We start from the raw sequence: 22,919 nt of genomic DNA, 5'->3' as shown, positions 1-22,919 counted from the left end.
AGCCTGTCACTAAGTCCATCTCATACTCAAGGGGAGGGGATTAGGCTCCACCTTTTGAAAGGAGAAGAAACTAAGATTTTGTATTCTAAAACCATTGGTATTTACACGTGCATCCATTTAAACTGGGGTCCTCCAGATGCACTGTTGGCATCTCTTTGGGGTCTCCACACTGGGGAAGAGGGCTTCAGGAAGGACTACTATTTCATCTTACAACCTGTAAACCCTATCTTCTTAAAATTTTTATTTCTTGTCCCTAAATGTTTTTTTCATTAGGCATCAGTTTAACATATCTAGGCTTAGTAGCAATTATTGTAAACAAAAATCTTGAGGGATAAGAATTTTGAATGAATGCTAAAAATAATACAAAAACTATTCTTAACACTAAAATGTATACCTAGTAAACTCTCATAGTTTTAAAATTTGCATTCCTTTACTAAACTTGCATAGAACCTTAATACATGCCAGGCACTGTTAAAAGCAGTTTATACATAATGTGTATACATAACACATTAACTGATTTCGTTCTCTTAACAATCAGGTATCGTTAATTTACAGATGTGGCAACTGAAACACAGAGAGGTTAAGTAACTGTCCAAGGTCACTCAGCATTTTGGCTCCAATGTTGATAATCTTAACCCCATTGAATGCTGCCTTTTGGAAGACTTGTTAAAAAGATAGAGACTCCATAATTCAGCGGGCTTCCCAAATGCTATTTAGGAAAACAGATGTGGATTTATATTGCTTAGTCTTTGCTTCTCTTAAAGGTCTTAAACTGCATGAGACAAAACAATAGGAAACTTATAAAAGAATTGTTTTGTGTTCCCGCTGAACTCAATAAGAATTACCCACGAGGGTCCACTGTTGAGGCTATGTGCCATTCTGCCTAAAACTTCAAACTGGTTCTATGTATTATTACTAATGAACTGTGGTGGTAAATTATGCTGGGTTTTTGCTTCTTTTACTTATAAAAGAAATATAATTTCACGTTAGACAATTTAGGGGGTGGAAAGAAAGTACTTCTGATTCCATGGCCCACCCTCAAGCACCAGCACGTTTATCATTTGGGGGGCTAACTCTCTGTGTGCAATCCAACCATTAATGAAAGTAAGTGAAGGTCTCTTTCAGATACTTTAATCTTACAGCTTTACAATCCCCAGTGTAGACCTGCTGTTTTATCACAGGAGAGCACCAGGACACAGGATAGTTTTTCCCCTATTGGTTAACAAATAGGTTCTTTCAGAGATTTTATTATCCTTAGTAATCTGACTCATATTAAGGCTACTTTAGGCTTAAATATTTTATTAAACACAAACTAGGAACAGTTCCTTTCCTGACTCCTTCAAAGGGATATATATTTTAATATTTTAGAGCATTTACCAGGAGTACACCCACTGATACTAATCAAATCCACATGGAGGCTCAGGCATTACACCCGCCCACAGAGAAGCATGGCTGGTCCTAGCAGAGAAAGGTTTGTTTAAGTCTTTTTTGTTAGCATTTTTCTCAAAAGAATTTTAGTATTACATAGCTTCATGGGAATCTGAGTGCTAAGTTTCTGAATTTAGACCTCTTTTTTCTTAACTGAACTCAACTTTCCTATGGCCCAGACCTTTGAACCAGTCTCTGTTCTGTGTGAATAATCTGCCTGTAGCTCAAGGCCCACCCAGTTCTTACAACTAGGAAGTAGTCTAGTCCCTAATGGAGTAATCACTGCTCTCCCTAATTGTGTGCTTTCCAAAAGTCAGTCGTTTGTTCCCAAACTTGTTTATGCAAGTTGTATTTAGTAATTATCTAATTTAATTCAATATTACTAAAACCATACAAATATGAGTGTAAAGAGAATGGTAATCTCTATGAAAATAAATTGAATGGGTGGGGAAAATGTGATAAAGACAAGTCTTTATCAGGTCTTTCTCAAGGAAAAAAAATAGCTGTGGAATTAGGTGTGAGTAAAACAAATGTGAAAGTGTGGGCAGAGGAAAGGGTCGTTAAATCTAAAATTCTGCCCATAGTTTGTTCCACGAGTACCCTGAGTCCCCACCCCACTGAATCTAAAATTAACAATGCTATTTGCTGTGTCAATGGATGTCGTATGTGCAGTCCCCACCAGTAGACCCCATACAAAGAAAAGGCTTTAGTCTGATATCAAAGGAATGATGGGTGAATTGACTTGTGCATGTTTTAAAAATATAGTTTTAAGGACGTTTATTATGATTTTTTACATTCCCTGCTTTAACTGACAAACTACAGAATATGACTACATAAGGGAAGAGAGCTTCTTACAGTAGAATTCCAGGAGCTGCCAATCATAAGTGGGGGGAATGAATGGTCTGGACGTCCACACTTGCTAATGGCTTCTGTACACTTGTGAATGAATAACCTCAAATGTTAAAGAGTACACATAGAGCCATGGCTGGTATGGCTCAGTGGATTGAGTGCTGGCCTGTGAACCAAAGGATCACTGGTTCGGTTCCCAGTCAGAGCACATGCCTGGGTTGCCGCCAGGTCCCCAGTTGGGGGTCTATGAGAGGCAACAGACTGATGTATCTCTCACACATCGATGTTTCCCTCTCTCCCTCCCTTTTCTCTCTAAAACTGAATAAAATCTTTAAAAAAAAATTACATATAGAGTCCTTTATCTCTGGGTTAGATGTGCTTGATTTTTTGTTTGCTTGTTTTTTGATCTGAGAGAACAATGTCCTGTTATAAGGAACCAGAAATACAAGATTCCACCAAAACTGAGGCCGTTGACAGAATATGGTTGAGCTTACAAAACTTCAAGGAAAATAAGATGGTCAAACAAAGCCAATATACAGAAAAGCCCAAGATTGGTTTTGGGATAAACGTAAGAATTACACTCAGAATGGATATCTTCTGAACCCTCTCCAGCAGGTATATGCCATATTTTTCCCATTCCTTTTGAAGCATCTGCTTAACCAAATGGCGTTTCCCTCTGTATCTTAGGCAAAGCCAACCCAACAGGAGCCCTTGGGACATGATGCAAAGCCCAGAGAAAGGTTTATAAACCTTATTCCAGGGTAGAAAGTATGCACACACCCAAACCAGCACACATTATGTGGTGTCAATGCACACAGTAGCAACTTTAATCAAACCAGAGCTGCTGCCATGTCTATAACCTGTTACGGGGCCCTATAGCTGGGTCAATGTTCTTAGTTTACTACACTAAAATATCAGCGTGGCAGAGGGCATTTTTGAACCCAGATTTTCTAAACGCTTCTAGAGGCGATTAGAGTGATACAGAACAAAACTGTATCTCAGAAACCCAGGCGTTAGGGAAGAACCCTGATGGATTACTCCTGGGACTTTTTCCTGGGGGTGTAGAGATGAAGAGAGGAAATGTTAGAATGTCAGGACATCTAACAGGTGAGGGGAGGCAGAGGTGGAAAGAGGCCCCATATACTCATGTTCAAAGAGAAGTCTGGGAGGAGGGGGCAAAACCCAAAAACCCAGAACAGCAAAACGAAACCAAACCCAAGTAAGAGAAAGGAAGGGCTTTATACAATAAAGCATCAAGAAAGTAAACGGAACACACTAAATGCACAAACTGGTGGCAAGTTAAGTCCATAGTCTATCGTGATAGGTCCTTCCAACCTCAGGTAGGTTTCTTCTCATCTGCTGTCTCAAGGCTATTTACAGACGCGGTGACTTTGACAAGAGTCTCTCATAGGAAGGCAAGCAGGCTTCAGTCGCTAGTTTCCTCATCTGTCTGTGTCACAGAGGCATCCCCGTTGGCATCCAGGTGGCCTTTTCTTCCGACATGTACGCATCCGATAGGTTGTCCAGCTGCTGGTTCGTCAGTACAGGGCGAGCAAGGGCACCCCTGGCGTCGACCGCCCGGCCTCCGCCTCCGAAGCCCCCTCCTCCCCGACCTACCACACCCCGACCTCTACCAGGGTTCCGCTGGGGCCCCTCTCCCAGGACCTCCAGGACCTCCAGGACCTCGAGCACCCCCTCTTCTTAAGCCCACTCGGGAGCTACAGCCTGTCCACCTCGGAGCAGGTTTTGACCTCAGAGCGACCGCCCGCCCCTAAGCAGGGCTCTCGTGGCGCGTCCCCCACGTAGCCGTCCTCTGGGCGAGCCTCTCCGGACTGTGGGCAGGCCGCGCCCTCCCACGGCTCCCCTGGCCGGGGCCCTCCGGGTCGGCGGCCTGTATGGGCCTGGACCATCCTCTTGCCCGGGCGCTGCTTTCAGCGCTGCTCAATTTGGGATGCTACCTGGACGGAGGGTCTATCCTCCATCGGCTGGGCCAGTCTCCTGCTTCTGGCCTGGGCTCGCTGCCGTTGGTGCTGCATCGAAGCCCAGTACTCACTGGCATCGGCTGTTGGTTCTCCAGCGTGTTCGTAAAGCGCTCATTCAGAGACATCTTGGTGGTGCGTTTGGGCACAGCTTTGGGCGCCGGCTGTGCAGCCACCCTCAGATCCCGAGGACCGAAGGAAAAGGACGCCAGCGCGGGGCCGCCGCGAAGGCCGCGGAAGCCGGCAGGCCCCGAGCGGGTGCCGGCGGGGCGCGGGGTGGTTAACCGGTCGGCGGTGGGCTGGCTGCCTGAGCGCTGGGCTGCCGGGTGAGTCCGCTGTTGCTGGCTGGCTGGCTGGCCGGTCGGCGAGTCAACCGGTCCACCCGCTCGCCGGGCCTGCCCTTTCCTGCCTGTCGCCGGTGGCACAGCGTCCACTGCCGCCAGCTCCCGCTTGGTGTCCAAACAAAAAATCAGATGTGCTTGGTTTGAAATACAGCCGATTTTTAGAATTTAATCACCTAGACTGTGTTTAAGCCTATCAGATCAAAGAATGGTTTTAGGTCTTTGAACTTAGCCTGTAAGTGTGCCTAACTCCTTACTCAGGCCTGGCTGCCACCGCTGTCGATGTGTGATGTATACTGTTTCAATGCTTAGAGGCCAAAAGGGAAGGTTGGCTTCGTGTTTACCCCTCCAGTTAGTGAACCTCTGTCATCCCGCTCAATATACAGGGTCCTGCACAAATAATGCCCGTTTTTTATTACAAACATCTTTTATTACAAAATCGTAAGTGTGTAATTCTGTAACATAACAATATCACACTCAAGCACACCATCTGACATTTTAGGGGAAATGTTCAAATTAAAACTATAAATTATTGCACCCATGTTATTACCTGGCCAATCACATGCTTGCAGGCGTTACTTCTGCCGGATCCTGTTCTTTGATTTGGAAGAACGATACACACCTAATCCTATATGATCGCCTTTATATTTTAACTTTATCATAATGCAATAATATAAATTGGAAAGTTCTTTACTGATATACAGATACATTATTAAATTTTGTTAGTGTCAGAAGACAGAAAATCAAGTGCATTTGAGTTTTGGATATTGAAGTAGAAAGGAGGAACACATGCTGTAAATGACATTTTGTAAAGTTACTTTTTTATTTTGACAATATATGAGGTTCCCTTTCTTGTATTTCAAGCTTTGGATAAAAGAAGAGCCGTGTTAGGTCACGGCAACATCTATCCCCCTCTTCCTCCTCCTCAGCAGATCCTCAAAGTTTGTTCAGCTGTCTACCCAACGCACAGGTAATTAATCAGTCCGTGCCAACCGGTGTTGGCCTTTCCCTGGTCCACTGGTTCATATGTGACTTAAATTGGCCTAATACAAGCTAAAGGAAGAACTTACAGTTGGGGGAGGAGATTTTCCTTCTCCCACCAGACGTGAATAGGGGAACGTGCTGACTGTTTGCTGCCCGCAGCCACCTTACCACCAGGAGGGAGGCGTCAGAATGGAAAGAGAAAACTCAGGTGATCGAACACATGGCTGAGCTTAACCTTAGAGCCCACCTAACCTGATCTTGTTCGGCGAGTTAACATTTTTTTCTCACGAGGTTAGCAAATGTGAGCTGGGTTTTTGGTCACTTACAGAAATTTTGTATCCTAACCGATAAAAAATACCAAAATTTCCCAGAAATTTTGCCTCAGTCTTTTTGGTGCCTTGCTCTGTTGTTATAATTAGCACATGCCTGGTCTGTTTGCTGAGCAAGCCAGCACCACCAGCTAGTGCACAGGTGACAGACAAAGGGTGCACGAGTGTGCGGAGGAGGCCAGGGTAGACGCTCTGTTAGCGAGACACGATGGTGGCTTTGGGATGTAGCCATAAAAGCATGGACAGGTGGGAAAATAAAGATATTTAGTAGGTAAAATTGATAAAATTCAGGGCTGCACTAAGTATTGGGGAAAGGAAGAAACAAGATGACAAGCAAGACTCAGGGGTTTCTCTTTTGTGTAATTAGGTGGATTAGGTAATTAGGTAATAAGGTCCACCCACTGAGCTCTTGAGAAAACAGGAAGAGGATAAGAGTTGATGTTGAAGAACAAGAATTTGATATTGGACACATGGCATTTGAGATGCCTTTGCAATACCAATTTAGGTTTTTCTACAATATAACCGCTTGAGACATATTTTATCCCTTTGAAGTGTACAATTGTGTGGTTTTTAATACATTCACAGTTATACAATCATCATTACTCATTTTTTTTTTAACATTTTCGCCACTCCAAAAGAAAGCCCCACGCCCACTAGCAGCCTTCCCTCATTCCGTCTTCCTCCTAACCCCTGACAGCCACTAATCTACTTTCAGTCTCTGTGTTTTTGCCTATTCTGGACATTTCATATAAATGGAATCATACAACATGAGGTCTTTTGTGACTGTTCAAATTTTCCCTTTTTATAAGGACACCAGTCATTGGAGTAGGGACGGATGACCCTATTAAACTTTACTACCTCTGTAAAGATCCTATCTCCACTTAGTATAAAGTTTTCAAGGTTCATATATGTTGCAACATATACCAGTACTTCACTCATTTTAATGGTTGAATTATATATATATCCCATTATGTGGATATACCTTATTTTGTTTATCCATCTATTAGTTGATGGCATTTGGGTTGTTTCCTTTTTTTTTCTTTTTTTTCTTTTTTTTTTACTATTAAGAATAATGCTGGTATGAATTTTCCTATACAATTTTTTTGTGTGAACAATTTTTTATTTCTCTTTCCTAATCCATTACCTAATCCAAAGCCTCAAAGATTTACATTTCCTTCTAAGCATTCTATAGTTTTGGCTCTTATATTTAGGTCTATGACCCATTTTGAATTAATTTTTGTATATGGTATGAAGTAGGAGTCCAACTTTATTTTTTTGCTCATGGACATCTGGTTGTCCCAGTACCTTAATTGAAAATATTATTTTTCCCCCATGAGTGTGCTTGGCACCATTGTCAAAATTCATTATATACTGAGGAATGGAATTACTACTGGGTCATATGGTAACTCTATGTTTAACTCTTTGAGGAACTTCCAAACTATTTTCCAAAGTGGTTGTACCAATTTACATACCCACCAGCAATGAATGAGGATTCTAATTTTTCTACATCCTCACTGACACTTATTAATGTGTTTTTAAATTAGCCATCCCAGTGGTGTGAAGTGGTATCTTGTGGTTTTGATGCGCAATACTCTGATGACTATGTTGAGAATCTTTTCATGTACTTAGTAGTCATTTGTATATCTTCTTTGAAGAAATATCTATTCAAATCCTTTTCCCATGTTTTGTTGGGTTATCTGTCTATTTACTGTTTAGTTGTATGAGTTATTTACATATTTTGGATACTAGACTCTTAATCTTACATATGACTTGCAGTTTCTCCATTTGGGGTGTTGGCTTTTTATTTTCCTGATATATGTTAGATTATGGATTCAACTGCGTCCCCTAAAAAGACATATTTGAGTCCTAACCCCTGGTGTCTCAGAATGTGATCTCATTTGGATATAAGGTCTTTACAGAGGTAATAAAGTTTAACTGTAGTCATTAGAGTAGGCCTTCCTCCAATATGACTGGTGTCCTTATACAAAGGGGAAATTCGAACACAGGTGTGCATAGAAGGAAGACGATATACAGAGACACAGGGAGAAGACAGCCACCTACAAGCTAAGGAATGAGGCCCAGAACAGATCCTTTCCTCATACCCTTCAGATGGAATCGACCCAGCTGGAACCTTGATATCAGACTTTGAGTCTCCAGAACTATGAAACAACACATTTTTGTTGTTTGAGCCACACCATTTGTGGTGCTTTGTTACAGCTGCCCTAGCAAACTAATACAATATCCTTTAAAACACTGGAGCTTTTAATTTTAATGAATTCTGATGTGTATATTTTTTTTCTTTTGTTGTTTGTGCTTTTGATGTCGTATCTAAGAAACTATTACCTAATCCAAGGTCACAAAGATTTACATTTCCTTCTAAGGTCTTGGCACCATTGTCAAAAGTCAATTGACCACAGATGTATGAGTTTATTTCTGGACTCTCAATTCTACTCCATTAATCTATATGTGTATCCATGTGCCAGTACCACAGTGTCTTGGATTACTGTAGCTTTGTAGTAAAATTTGAAATTGAGAAATGTGACTCATCTAAATTTGTTCCAAACTATATTTTGATGTAGGCAATAAAATATATGAGCCTGGAACTCGGAGGAAAACTTTCTATCCCTGAGTTTGGTTTCCGAGACTTGCGTATCAGCATTAACAGCATCTTTAATAAGTGTATCACAGTGCATTTATTAGTATTCTGGCTTTTTGCTCCATTATAAACTCAATTTCTCTATCTTGCCATATGAATATATTTCTACAGCTTGAACATTTCTATATTGGTTAAAGTCAAAAGTGCAAGAAGGCTTGCTAGAAGAGTCCTTACTTAAATCATCTTGGATTTATAAAATAAAAGATGTACTTATAAAGACAGAAAGTAAATTAGTGGTTGACAGGTGACAAAAAGAAGGGGCAATTAAGAAGTACAGTGTTTCCTTTGGGGGTAAAGGAAATATTCTGGAATTAAATAGAGATTTAAATGATGGTTGCAAAACATTGTGAATTTACTAAAAATCACTGAATTGTACATTCTAAATATTTAAAGGAATGGATTTTGTTACATGAAATTTATCTCAATACGAATAATTTCTATGTCAGAATTATCAAAGAATGATGAGACTCCCTCAATATATGAAAAAAAGGACAAATATGAATTTTTTGCTTGCTTTAATAAGGGAGAAGTCTGCTGATCAGGCATTGTCTCCGAGAACAGAACAGCCTGGTAATGTTACACAGGGTTTTTGAGAAGTGTGGAATTCGTGGGCCGGTGGGCTTACAGAGTTCTAAGTGCACTGACATCATCTGTGGAAGTGTGGTTGCTTGGGTGAGAAGTGTTGATTGGCTGGCACTCAGGGGGATTTTTGTTGGAGTTGGGTCCATTCTTATTGGCAGATTTTCATAAACCAGAGCCAACACTGACTGGTAGGTTCACAAAAGCATGTTCACTTCAGCTATTTGTCACCAATAGACTGAACAGATTTAAATTCAGTTTTGGTGGCTCCTTATTTCCATTCCTAGAGAACAATCAATCTCTTTCCAAGTTTGTAGGATCCTTTTTATTCTAATACCAACCTCTTCCACTTCTGTAACCTCTTCTAATCTATCCCTCGGGATCTGATCAATTAGAGGGAAAGGACAGGAATTTCCTTTCACTACTGGCTCTATGCTTCTTTATTCTTGTTCATTATTCAACAAATTGTGTTATGTGATATAGAGAATAATACAGTCCCTGTGTCTGGCTATGCAATCTAGAGAGGGAGCCCAACTATACAGTTGATTCCAATTCAGTGTGAAGGAATACCCAGGGAACCCTGAAGAGGCCACGCACTCTGTATGGGAAAGGTAAGGGGTGTTCATAGAGGAGGAAGCCTTGAATGGACCTTGACCCAGACTCAGTCCTGACCCTTAGTGTCTGAGCATAAGTATGCAGGGCAAGTTGGGAGAAATGACCTTTCAAGAGAAGCAACTTAACCATATATTGTGACTAATTTTCTATGTCAATTCATCCAGATAAAAAATATTGGTTACTTACCTGTGCCAGACATTTTGCTAAATGCTTTAAATGGATTTATCTTACTAAAACCTCACAGAAACCTTAGGATTAGGTACCATTATTATTGACCTTATTTGCCAATGAGGAAATTTAGTCTCAAAGGACTAAATAACTTGCCCAAGGTTATATGGTGAGTAATAGAGACCGGATTCAAATACTGGCAGCCTGACTTTGATAGTTGCTTGGCACTTTGAGAAATTACACGTTTATTAGAGGTAACAAAAGAATAACCTTTAGAAGAGAGTATTCAGTTTCTATGGGAAGTATCCTTAATCCACTTTAACAGGACATTTATAATGTTTGGCCACAGATCAAAAAGTATTTTAAATATATTTAAAAAGTATTTTGACAAAATATATCCCATAATTTTGCAGATAATAACTCACTGAATAACACTAATTGAGCCATCAGGTTAAAAAAAAGAAATTAAAGTAAATTTACAAAGAAACAATGCCATTATCCTTTAGGAAGAAGGTTATAGTACAAATGGGAAGGTTATAATACAAACATAATGAGAATAACGGGTGTATATGTTTGTTTGTTTATTATTTTGTTTATTGTTATTCTATTACAGTTGTCCCAATTGTCCCCTCTGTCCTCTGCCCAGCTCACGTACCGCTCCCGCAGTCAGTCCCCACACCGTTGCCCATGTCTGTGGATGATTCATACACGTTCTTTGACTAGTCCTTCCCCTTCTTTCCACCATTATCCCCCTGCCCCCTCCCCTCTGGTCACTGTTAGTCTGTTCCACGTTTCCATGTCTCTGGTTCTATTCTTCCCATTAGTTTATTTTGTTCTAGAGTCCTCTTATGAATGAGACCATACGGTATTTGTTTTTCACTGATGAGCTTATTTCGCTTAGCGTAATATTCTCCAGTTCCACCCATGCTGTCACAAAAAGTAGGAGTTCCTTCTTTCTTTCTGCTGCATAGCCCTCAATTGTGTAAATGTACCACAGTTTTTTGATCCACTCATTTACCGATGGGTACATAGGCTATTTCCAACACTTGGCTACTTGTATACACCACTGCTATGAACATAGGAGTGCATAGGTTCTTTTGAATTGGTGTTTCAGGATTCCCTGCAGAAGAATCACTGGGTCAAAATGCAGTTCCATTTTTAATTTTTTGAGGAAATTCCATACTGTTTTACACAGTGGCTGCACCAAACTGCATTCACACATACAGTGCACTAGGGTTCCCTTTTTTCCACAACCTCGCCAGCACTTGTTTGTTGATTTATTAATGATGGCCATTCTGACCACTGTGAGGTGATATCTCATCATGGTTTTATTTACTTTATTTTTTAAAAGATTTTATTTGTTTATTCTCAGCGAGAGGGGAAGAGAGGGAGAAAGAGAGGGAGAGAAACATGAATGTGTGTGAGAGATACATCAGTTGGTTGCTTCTCACATGCTGCCAACTGAGGATCTGGCCTGCAACCCACAGGAGACCTTTCGGTTCTCAGGCCAGCGCTCAATCCACTGAAACACAACAGCCAGAGCAACTCTCATTGTGGTTTTAATTTGCATCTCTCTGATGGCTAGTGATGATGAGCATCTTTTCATATGTAAAAATATGGAATGTTTCACTAATTTACGTGTCATCCTTGCACAGGGGACATGCTAATCTTCTCTGTACTTTTCCAATTTTAGTGTATGTGCTGCTGAAATGAACACTTCGTATGTACGTGTATTAAGGTTCAAATCAAAACACCAATTACCTAAGTACTTACCTGTGGTCCATTGATTGGATGCCAAATGTGGTGTTTTACCAATTTTGTTTGCAGAAAATACCACTGTTTACAAAGTAAGCATTAGCAGAATAATTTGACAAGAAAGGTGGTTGTCTTCCTTCTAATTCTTTATAATTTAAGACAAACGAAAGCCTTCATAATTAACCACTCTTTATAAAACCATTCCAAAAATGTATTTCATTAATCAGAATGCTGCCTCTTTCCAAGAGAAATTTGAAGTGGTTTAAGATAAAGAATGTGTATGCGCAGACTAATAGAGCAGAAATGAAGACAGCAAGCAAGGAAATGAGCAGAAGCAGATGTGCTAACCCTGAGAACGAGCTAACCACCGTGACTGAGCTTCAGGTTTGGCTTCCGGAGCAGGTCTGCCAAGCCGTCAGTAGAAACCCCAGAACATGGTAAGGCTGCTTCCATGGTGGCTAATATTATTATAATTCATGAGCACTACTACATTTCTCATCTCATACCCATGTTATGTTACCACATGAAGTTGCCACTGCATCCACTTTTAAACTTTTAAAATGATTTTGGAACCAGAAGCCATCAGATCGGAATTTTCGGTACAGTCCCGCACTGAGCTCTGCCGGGACGTGTGGGAGCTCCTTTAGGATCATTTTAGTCTTGTGTTTCAGGAGATAAAAAAGAATGATTAAACTGGCAAAGTGCTTTTACCATATGTTTAGCTCTTTCATCTCTGACTGCAAAATGTGAAGGCAATAAAGTCCCCCATATTTTGGTCTGAAATACATCTCCATGACTCTTGGTGGCCATGACAAAAAAAAAAAAGGGTAAGTCAACATTGTTTTCATCACATATAATGGAGGGCTTCGACTAGATGACTCAAAAGTATTTCCAGTGCAGGTCAGAGAGCCTAGAGAATCCAACCAAACAGGATTTTCCTCCTATCCTTCATCTGGATCGATTTGGATGCATGCCCTCTGAAGAAAACAACTTGTAGAGCCTAAGGGCCTAGGTAGTCCCTGAGAGTCTCCAAGAAATGCCACAAGGGTGGGGGTCTTCAGTGAGAGTCCCCCTGCTTATAGCAGACAGTGCTTGGCACCAATGGCACAACTGCAGACCTTAGAAAAACTAGCAGATTCTATCTGGGCACAATGGTCAACTCCCTTTTTATATACCCCCCTTAAGTTCTTCGTTTTTGCCTCCTGCCAAATCCTTAGGTGATTTCATTTTTACATTCACTCGAGGTGATACCAGAAGGTAGTTTATAAGGTCATTACCTCGCCTCAGGTAGCCTAGCGCAGCGCATGCTAGGCACTCAATACATAAATGAATGAGAACCAAAAAGCATTTATAAGCATTTGAACAGGAATGACCCTGATGGTTCAAGGTCAGTGCAAAAAAAAAAAAAAAATTAAGAGGGGAATGAGTGTCAGAATTCCCAAAATGAGACCCCTCAGATTTCCCCCCACACAGCCTGCTCCTCCGATCACACCTGTTGGACGTCCTGTCCATCTCTATGATTATCCAGTTCTCCACATCTTATAAGAAACTACTATCAACTATGATTATTTAGCAATTCTGTCTTAAAGAGATTAAGAAGATCTGGGGTGAGGAGAGAAGCAGCAGATGGAATATCTTCTATTTTCTCAGTTGCTAAGAAGGGAAAGGAGGAAATGTGGACATGATTTATTTCCATCATTAATCAAATAGAAAATACTAATTTTCTAAAAAGGAAATTTGTGGGTTAAATGTCTCCTTACCTTTTTTTTTTTTAATCTGTATTTGGTCACAATCCGCCAAAATTAATATAATTTTATTGGATTTCTTTCAGGCCAATTTCTACCCTATCTTGCTTCATTCATTCATAGTTAAAAACCTCTAAAATCTACCTCCCACCCATTGGAATTGTTCTTGAAACAAAGAAATAAGCATTATTACTAATATATGTATCTTTACACTGTGATTATGAAAAACAGAAAAAGTGAGAGAACGATTTGACCTACCTGTGCAGCCTTCACATCATTGTTATATTCTCCAAACCTGTCCCTTCACATTCTCACTTAAAAACTTCAGATGATGATAAAACTTCATACATATACTAAAAAGTCTATTTGTTTTCACATAAGATAGAATTTTAATAGACACGATCCTGCTTATTATGTGAACATAAGTACACAAACTTTTTATGACATTATTACATGTCGTTGCTTATTTCTTTGGTTATGTAAAATCTCCAGCTGACACATGGTAGTTGTTAGAGGTGCTTAACCATGAAGACAGCAGCTGGCTTGCCAGCATTAGAACACGCCATGCAGTTCTTCTGCTCACGCGGGGAGTGCTTTTTCCCCTAACTGCTGAGTGTCGTGACCTTCATCAATCAGCCCAACACCCAATCTCTCAGCCAACAAGCAGCAGATTCTTAAGAAGCTTTTTTCTTATTTTCTTCCTGGAATGTTCCTACACAAGATCAAAGCCATGTGCAGAAATATCTCTGCATGGTATCAACGCTGATATTTTTTCTCAGTGCAAAATAAGAAAGAACAGCATTAGCCCAGTGGTCCCAAAGATCTTATCCCAGAGATAAGTGAAGGGAGGTTATATGGCCCTTCTTGCTTTACCTGTGACCGTGGCAGCCTGAGCCCCAAAAGGTCAAGACAGGGGCCTTCCTTAGAGCCATAGTACGGGCCAAGAGCCAAGTAAGCTGGGCCTGGGTGAAGCGACCTGAGCACCCACGGACACAGCAGTCCCGCTGGGCCTGCCTCGCTCGCAGCGTGCCCAGCCTGCTTAGGCTGACACATCTCCTCCCTGCCCTGCCCACTCCTTTTTGCCCCAGTGTACTTGTTTCCCCCGTAGCCTTACTGGCTCTACTTGCCCCTTCACCAGCCTGGGCCACCAAACGGCAGATTCCCAGCCTCTGCTCTGTCCCTGTCCTCTTCTGACCTCAAATTCCACTGCCCGTCCTCCTCAGCTGCTCCCTAAAGGTCCCTAGGTTCCTGTCCTGGGCCCTCCACGAGTCATTTCACCTATGCCCTATGCTTCAATTGCCTACAGGATGCATATTATTTACAGCTCAGGTTTCCAATCTGGCCAGCTCCCCGTATGCAGGTTCCAGCTGCATTCTGAAGAGCTCCACTTCTGGCATGGCATTCAACGTGTGCTTGCATCCAGTGGTTCTCCCAGAAAATGCCTCTTGGGGGGGGCGGGGGGGCTGCCATGAAAGTCCCGCTGCATATAGCAGACAGCGGTTGGCTCCAATGGCACAGCTGCAGACCTTGGAAAAACTAGCAGATTCCGTCTGGGCACAGAGAACAAGTCTCTCTCCATACATCCTCCTCCAGCTCTTTCTTTTTGCCTGCTACCCATAGGTAATTCCATTCTTAGGTGCACCCGAGAGGATAGCAGAAGGCAGTTTGCGAAAATGTTACCTCTCCTCAGGTATTCTAGCACAGTGCATGGTATAGGCACCTATTTCCCCAAACCAGCCAACTTTCTATCATACTTCCCCCCTTCCTGTACCACCAGTACCCAGCTCAGCTCAGTTCTACATCCTGAATATTCTCGACACTGTCCCTTTCTCTCCATCCCACCGCCTAGAGCAGGCTTCAGCATCTTTCTCCTCCAGCGGCTTCCAGATTATTTTTACACTACCCTCTCTTCAGACTACCTACGCGTCTTCCAAAATGCAAAATGCATCGTGTCTCCATACGGTTTATGACTTCCAGTTGCTTGTAAGTAAAGCCCGGCCCTGGTCTAGGCTTTTACAGTCAGCCCTCCGGGGGCTTTCCAGCTGCCTCTCCAATCACTCCCCAGGCACCGGGGCCTGCAGCCACACCTAACTCCTCCTCGCCCAGCACACCGTTTCCTGCCAAGCCATTGGTCAGGCTGTCTCCAGCTTGGAATGCGCTAGTTTTTGCCTGTCACACATCTGCTTAACCTTTAAAAGCCCAGTACAGACACACAAGCCCACCGGCAGCCTCCCTTGGACGGAGGGAGTTCTCCCAGCGAGATGCGCTCCCTCCTGGAGGGCAGGACTGGGCCGTTCTGCAGCGGCTCACCAGCCCCACCCCCTGGTGCGAGGCATCAGCAGGGCAGGTGCCCTGAAATGCCTGTTGGTTTTGATTTCACCAGAATAAGAAAGCTGAAAAGCCACCTGGTGCCTAACATTTTAATTATTTCCTCTCCCCACAACAGATGCTATTTAAATGAGAATGTAACCTGATGGATATTTATTTGGATGTGACCTAGAAACAAAGAATAAGCTCTTACAAGGAAACTCTCCCAGTGGCAGGCTGTTCCTGAGGTCAGAGGAATCTCCCCTCAGCAGTCACTGGCTCTTCTCCTGGACCAGCAGGGACAGAGGAGATGGTGGCAGGAGGAGGAAAACTTGTTTCCATTAAAAGCAATAATGAAACAGTGTTGTAAAACCTCCACAGCTAGGATCTCATCCCCCTAACAGCATAATTTACCCCCTCATAAATGTGTAAGCATACAATTCAGTGAAGCTGACTGAGAAATAAGTGGACTTGCTAAACTTCAAAGAGCAAATGAAACCCCTCAGTGACCAGATCCGTCGGATGCTTGGAATGGGGAGGCCCTGGCAGACAGCTCTGTCTCTGCAGACAGTCTGGTGTGGTCTCCTCCCCTCCCCAGACTTTCTTCTTCCCAGGTGTTCAAGGAAGCCTGGGGAGCTGCCGCGGGAACGGCCCACAAGGGACGGAGAGGAGAGAAGGCCATGACAAGGAAATGGAGATGTCAGCGCATTTGGGGAAGCAGAATGCAGTGGAACCTTCTCCTCCAATCGTTTTCCCCGTCCTGGAATTCAGGCCCCGACGGCCTCTTTTCTGCATGGCTCCCCTTGGCGATGACCTCCGCGTCCCACCGCCACCAGCACGCCCACCATCCCGTGGGTCCCCCGGCTGCCGCCAGAGCAGTGTCTCTGACAGGCTAATCAAACCTTGTGTTTCCCCTCCCTCCCAGGGCCCCGTTCTATTTCAGGATTATCATAAGTGCCTCAGCCAACCCTGCCGGGCCTCCAGTCCTGACCCCGGCCGGCGTCTTCTGCCCCGTCTCCTGACCCCTCCACCTCACGTCCCAGTTGATGATGGGTCTTTGCCTGTCATCCGCTGCTTTGGTGCACTTGTTGACGCCTCCTCTTTGCTTGGAATCTCCTTTCAAGATTCAGGTCAGGCGTCTTGTTTTCAAGGAAGATACACACACTGACGCACACATACACACTCAGATACACACAGATAGTCAGATACACTCATAGCCACACACGGGCAGACATATAGACACAGGTAGACACACATACACATACTACACCACACTCCAACACTGGGCTAAATCCCTTCTCTGGGCTCTCTTAGAACCTTTTACTGACAAATCTGTCCTCCTGTCTCAATGATAAATTCTTCAAGGTCAGAGACCACGCCTTTTGCAATATTCGACACCCTGACTTCCCTCGCGCACTATCTAGTTCAGTGATTTTCAACTGCTGGGCCACGAGAATTTTTAAAACATGCACTACCTGACTACTCAGGGGCATTGAACTCTTTTCCCTTTGATTGTCAAATAAAAAAATGACAACAGCCAACACAATAGCCGTCTAGCGTGAATGAATTAAAACTATACCTATTTTTTTTGTCAGATTGGCAAAAAATAAAATATTTTTCAGTTTGCTGAGGATTTTAGTAATCAGTATATGTATGCTATGAGATGGAAAAAGTTGAAAACCCGCTGATCTAGTTCATTGTGGGCCATCAATAAAAGTTTGCTAAACTGAACCCGACAGTAATCCCAAGGTAGGCCGCCAGAAAGACTGGGGAAGGGGACGGCTTCCCTAGTGAGTAAATCTAAAACTTACTCAGCTCTCCAGATTCTGGGACAAGGACAGATTGCAGCCTTCTGTGGCGATTGCCAGTCACAGCATCACCGCACCCTTCAAGTCTTAGTCTTGCCCTTGAAAACGCACACAAAAAATGGTACTTTCACAACATAGTTATTGGCTGTTAAATTCAAGGCCGTTCTCCAGCTTGAGATATTCAGTGGAATAAGCCAAGTCAACGCTGCTTGTAGACAGCCAAAAGGAATCAGCAAAGACACGTGCTTAAAGCTTCATTTAGCCTTTATTTAATCTCCCATTTATCTCCTGTATGGAAACCCTTCGAAGGCAGAAGCTATGTCTAAGTACTCTTTATCTTTCCCACGGCTCATAGCAGAGCACTTTCAGTATAATCAGCAAAGTACCAGAGAGGGAGATGGGATAGGATGGACATAGGCTTTTGGATTTCCTGAAGAAAAAAAAAATCACATGTAACTTGGAAATTTAATAAAACCCTCAAAAATATGTGATGCTACTTTATGTAATTTGTATATAATTTACTTGACGTAATTAAGCATCAAGTCAAGCATCATTTTCATTTACTTATTTTTTAATTTTAATTAATTGTTCCACTTTAACTGTTTTCTTTATTTATTGTAACAATTCTTTTACATTTCATTTGAATCTCTTTTAATTATTTAATTATTAACCGATTTAAGTGTTCAGTAATAAGCATGTTTCTGTTCCGCAGCAGGCCTCCTAGCTGCAAAGCCCACTCACTTGTGTCACGTCGCAGTCAGGAACACAGGCTTTGGGGCCAGACCGCTCTGGTCACAATCCCAATTTTGTCCCTCACCAGGTGTCCAGCCTGGGTCAGCCTCTGGAGCCTCCCCGTCCTCACCTGTAAGGAGGAAAATAGCGGAGACCTCACAGGGCGTTGACCACTTAGCTCGCTGCTGGGCACATAGATGAAGGTCTAGAAACAGTTACTACGTTATTGTTGTTTTTATTGCTATGTGGGTCTTCAGAAAAGTTAAAATATAAGAGCAGAGACTCTACATTAGAGCAGAACACTATTAAGATATTGATAGGTTTGGCAATTTGAAGAAGTATAATGGGAGAAATCACATCTGAATGTATGTGGAGACAAAAACAAATACAGCAGTTTGTTAAAACCTAAGTCAGGCACGTAGGCCAGACATTCCCTTGGCAGAACAGGGCAGGGGGGCAGTTAGGGGTCTAGGTCTCCCCAGCCTGCCCACAGCTCAGCCCAGTTTGGCTTGGTTCATTCCCAGCTTCTGGATTCAGCAGTTGGTCTCTTGGTCAGTCGAGAGTAGCCTTCACCACAAGGACTCTAACATCTAATGGGAAATCCCAGGCTGGTCTGTCCCACGCCTCCCCGCGTCCCATCCCACCTTAGTGACTGCCCTGCAGGTCTGAAGCATTCTCCCTCATTTCTTTCATTTGGTCAATTTATTCCATCAGAATACATGAGTTGGGTGTTAAAGGATGAATAGAAGTTTGTTGACCATAACTAAAAGATTGCTTTTTCTGGAAATTATAGCCATTTACCCCATTTTATGGATGCCAATCCATCTGCCCAGACATTTTAATGCGGGGTCAAGAGTGGGGGGCAATATGTTGGTTCCAGTAGAATAGCCTCATGGGACCCGTGCCCTGGGCCTTGTGTGTGACCTGCAATCTTAGTTTCAGTGTAACATCTTCCAAAGCAATTAAAAATACTTTACTCCCAGATTGACATTGAATTCCCTTCTGTGCACCCAATTAAAAATATAATACTAACAACCTTATTAGATCTAAAATAAGCCCTGAATAGAAACAGCCTGTTTAAAAATCAATAAACTTCTCCTAATCCCCGCAGTTGAAAAAGAGACAGGCTCCTCTCTGTCTTCCCTAAAAAGTCAGTATTTATACAAAGCATTATGTTGCCGGATTCAGAGACGCAGAGGTGCCCGAGCTTCCACTCAGCTGCCTGCGCCCTCTGAATTCTGCATGACTTATTTGGCTATAACTAATCTCGGCTCCGGGCTTGCTTACATTTTTGGGTTTCCCTGTCGCCTGGAATGCATCTCAATGTTCTCATTAGCGCTGTCTCCCCAGCGCAGGCCCTCTCTCTCCTTTTGTTGCTGTTACTTTCTGTCCTGCCATTAGCAACCCTGACTGCTCCCAGCAGGCAGCCAGGCCCTGGTGTCCCCCATCACGCCGACACTCTCTGTTCCCGTGCCAGACCGAGGCTCAGGCTCCTCCCCCCGCCCCTATCCGCACAGCCAAGGCCGCCAAGGCCCTTCTCGATCGTTAAGGTAGGGATTTTTTAAAAATTCTTTTCTCTAAATATATTATATGCTTTTTATAGAAGACTACAAAGAAAAATACTGAGAAACCCTCATGATCTAGAGTTAAACACTATTACTTGTCTAGCATAACCCTTATTTCATTGTATGTTTTATTTTAAAAGTAATGCGTCTCTTGATATGGTATAATGAGAATGTTACAACTTCTTTCCCCAAAACTCATAAACCCCAGTCTAATTATGAAAAAAAAAAATCAGGCAAACCCAAATCGAGGGACATTCTACAAAATATCTGACCAGAATTCCTCAAAACCCTCAATGTCAGACCAGACTGGTGTGGCTCAGTGGATTGAGCCCTGGCCTGTGAACCAAAGGGTTGTCGGTTCAAATCCCAGTCAGGGCACGTGCCTAGGTTGCAGTCCAGGTCCCCAGTAAGGAATGCTCGAGAGGAAACCACACATTGAAATTTCTCTTTCTCTCTTTCTCCCTCCCTCTCCCTCTCTAAAAATAAGTAAAAATAAAATCTAAAATAAAAAACCCCAAAACTATCAAGCTCAAGAAAAAAGAGGAAATGCCATGGTCTAGAGGCCCCTAAGGAGACATAATCAGTATTGGTAATGAGATCTCGAAGTAGAAAAAGGATGTTAAAACTTTCAAAATCCTGTTAAAGAATCAGACATTAGTTAATTAAAATGTATCAATATTGGTTGTGACAAATATATCAGGGTAAAACATTAACAATAGGGGAAACTACCTACTGGATATGTGGGAACTCACTGTATTATCTTTGCAACCTTTCTATAAATCTAAAACTATTTTCAAATTTAAAGTTTATTTTGTAAAAATGCTGCATGATCATTGGGGGAAAGTTCAGACAACATGGGAGTACATAAAATGAAAGACAATAGCCCTTTGCTCCTGTATCCTTGCTTCACAGTTGCACCAGCTCTGTTTTGTGGTAACATTTCCTCTTTATTGAATAGCTGAGCTCCTGCTACAAATGCAGTGTTGAATCCTGGCTTTTTTGCTTAGCCTTAGAGCATAACCATTTTCCCATGTCCTTAAGAACTTCTTAAAGACAATTTTATAGGTTGTGTAATATTCATTGTACTGTTTTCTTGCCTAAATTAGCATGATTCAGCTCTTATGTCTCCATGAAATTTACTGTCATCACCTGTGTCTTAAAATGTTTCCTCCTGCAAAGACCTGCCCTTCTGCTTTCTCCAAGCACCAAGGACGCGAGCAAAATCTTCATCCATGTTCTCCTGGGACCCCCACGAAGCTTGTTTAGTCCAATGTGTTTCAGCAGGGTTCTATGTCCCAGCCTTTCCTTTCTCGATCTCTTCCCTTGTCTTTATTTCTCATGATATAGAGATTTGTAACCCATTGCAATAACCTTGGTGCTGTCATTTGCTGATGGTTAAAATGTGGAATGTTTGAACTGTGATGTACTGGGTTGAATAGTGTTCCCTCCTCCCCGCAAAAAAAAAATTTCATATCTACTCAGAACCGCAGAATGAGACCTTATTTCAAAGTAGGGTCTTTACAGATGTAATTCTGTAGGATGAAGTCATGCTAGTGTGAGCCCTAAATCCGATGACCGATGTCCCTATAAGGCCACATGAAGACATGGGAACGCAGAGAGGAGACTGCCACACAAAGATGGAGACAAACGTTAGAGTCCTACATCTACAAGCCGAGGAGCCCCAAGGACTGCTGGCAACCACCAGAAGCTAGGAGCAGACTCTCCTTCAAAGCCCCTAAGAAGCCAATTCTGCCAACACCTTGATCTTGGACTTCTGACCGCCAGACCTATGCGAAAATAAATTTCCATTGTTTTAAGCCACCTAGTTTGTAGTACATTTTCCCCCCTTATCTGCTGTTTTGCTTTCCGTAGTTTGTTACGCCCGATGAAGGTGGTAACCACATTGAATATTAAATGAAAAATCCCAGAAATACACAGTTCCTAAGTTTTAAATTGGGTGCTGTTCTGAGTGGCGTGATGAAATCTCGCAGGATGGCACCCTGTCCAGCCCAGGATGTGCCGCATCCCTGTGTCCAGGTCTCCATGCTGTGGGCGCTCCCCCTGCGTTAGTCAGGCTGGAGCAGGTCACTGTTACCAGGTCGACTATCTCACTGTCCAAGTGCTTATATTCCAGTCACCTTTATTTTATTAATAATGTCCCCAAAGTGCAAGAGTAGTGATTCTGGCAAGTCAGATATGCCAAAGAGAAGCCGTAAAATGTTGCCTTGAAGTGAAGAGGTGAAATCACTTAATAAGGCACTTTATTACCTCACATTATCACAAGAAGGGTGAGTACAGCACAATAAGATATTTTTAGAGGGACCACATTCATATAACTTTTATTACAGAATATTGTTGTAATTGTTCTATTTTATTACTTACTGTTGTTAATCTTTTATCATGTCTAATTTATAAATTAAACTTTTTCATAGGCATATATGTATAGGAAAATCTATAGTATGTAGAGGGTTCGGCACTATCTGTGGTTTCAGGCCTCTAATGGGGCCTTGAAATGGATCCCCTGTGGGTCATGGGGACTAAAGTATTTTGGGCACAGTGGGCTGTGGCCTCAGGGGGACCTGGGTCTGAGCAGAACTCTGGTACTTGCGTGGGCGCAGGGCACTGGTTCTCACTGTGAGGGCCAGAGGGGTATCTGGGGGTATCTATGTAGATCACAGGTGCCAGGCTTTGAGTAAATAAAAGTCCAATCCGTGCCCAGGTGTCCTGCCATTTCCCTTCTCTTCAATTATTCCCACCTGGTAGCCATTTCTTTTTGGTCAGACAGACCACAAAGATCATTTTCTCCCTTTTATCTGCATCTGTAGTATCTCTAGAAGATTTAAGCTACTGTTTGCCAGAATATGCCCTTCATATACACAAAGCATCCAAGTTGAAAATGTATTAATTTTAAAAGCTTTGGTTATGACAACATAAATGACCTCAGCCCTTCATTTCTTTCACATTACTTATAGTCAATTTGTGTGCACACACACACAAACACCTTGACAGTGATTGCTGTGTGTATTAATACTATCTAATTCTTTAAAGATTTTATTTATTTATTCATTTATTTATTTAT

The 22,919-nt window shown here is 42.4% G+C and overlaps 1 non-coding gene and 1 pseudogene across 1 annotated transcript; both read right to left on the bottom strand.

Moving 5' to 3' along the window:
• Nucleotides 1–3,703: 3,703 nt before the first annotated feature.
• LOC129064662 (chromatin target of PRMT1 protein-like) lies at nucleotides 3,704–12,136 on the bottom strand (annotated as a pseudogene).
• LOC129064921 (U6 spliceosomal RNA) lies at nucleotides 11,539–11,645 on the bottom strand. Its single transcript, XR_008528533.1, has one exon. It is a non-coding gene; the product is annotated as a U6 spliceosomal RNA (small nuclear RNA).
• Nucleotides 12,137–22,919: the final 10,783 nt, after the last annotated feature.

This window comes from Pteronotus mesoamericanus, unplaced genomic scaffold, assembly GCF_021234165.1.
Source record: "Pteronotus mesoamericanus isolate MK-2021 breed Mesoamerican mustached bat unplaced genomic scaffold, CSHL_Meso_final contig_169, whole genome shotgun sequence".
NCBI classification, from domain to species: Eukaryota; Metazoa; Chordata; class Mammalia; order Chiroptera; family Mormoopidae; genus Pteronotus; species Pteronotus mesoamericanus.
This window is presented reverse-complemented; position numbering and strand designations above follow the sequence as displayed.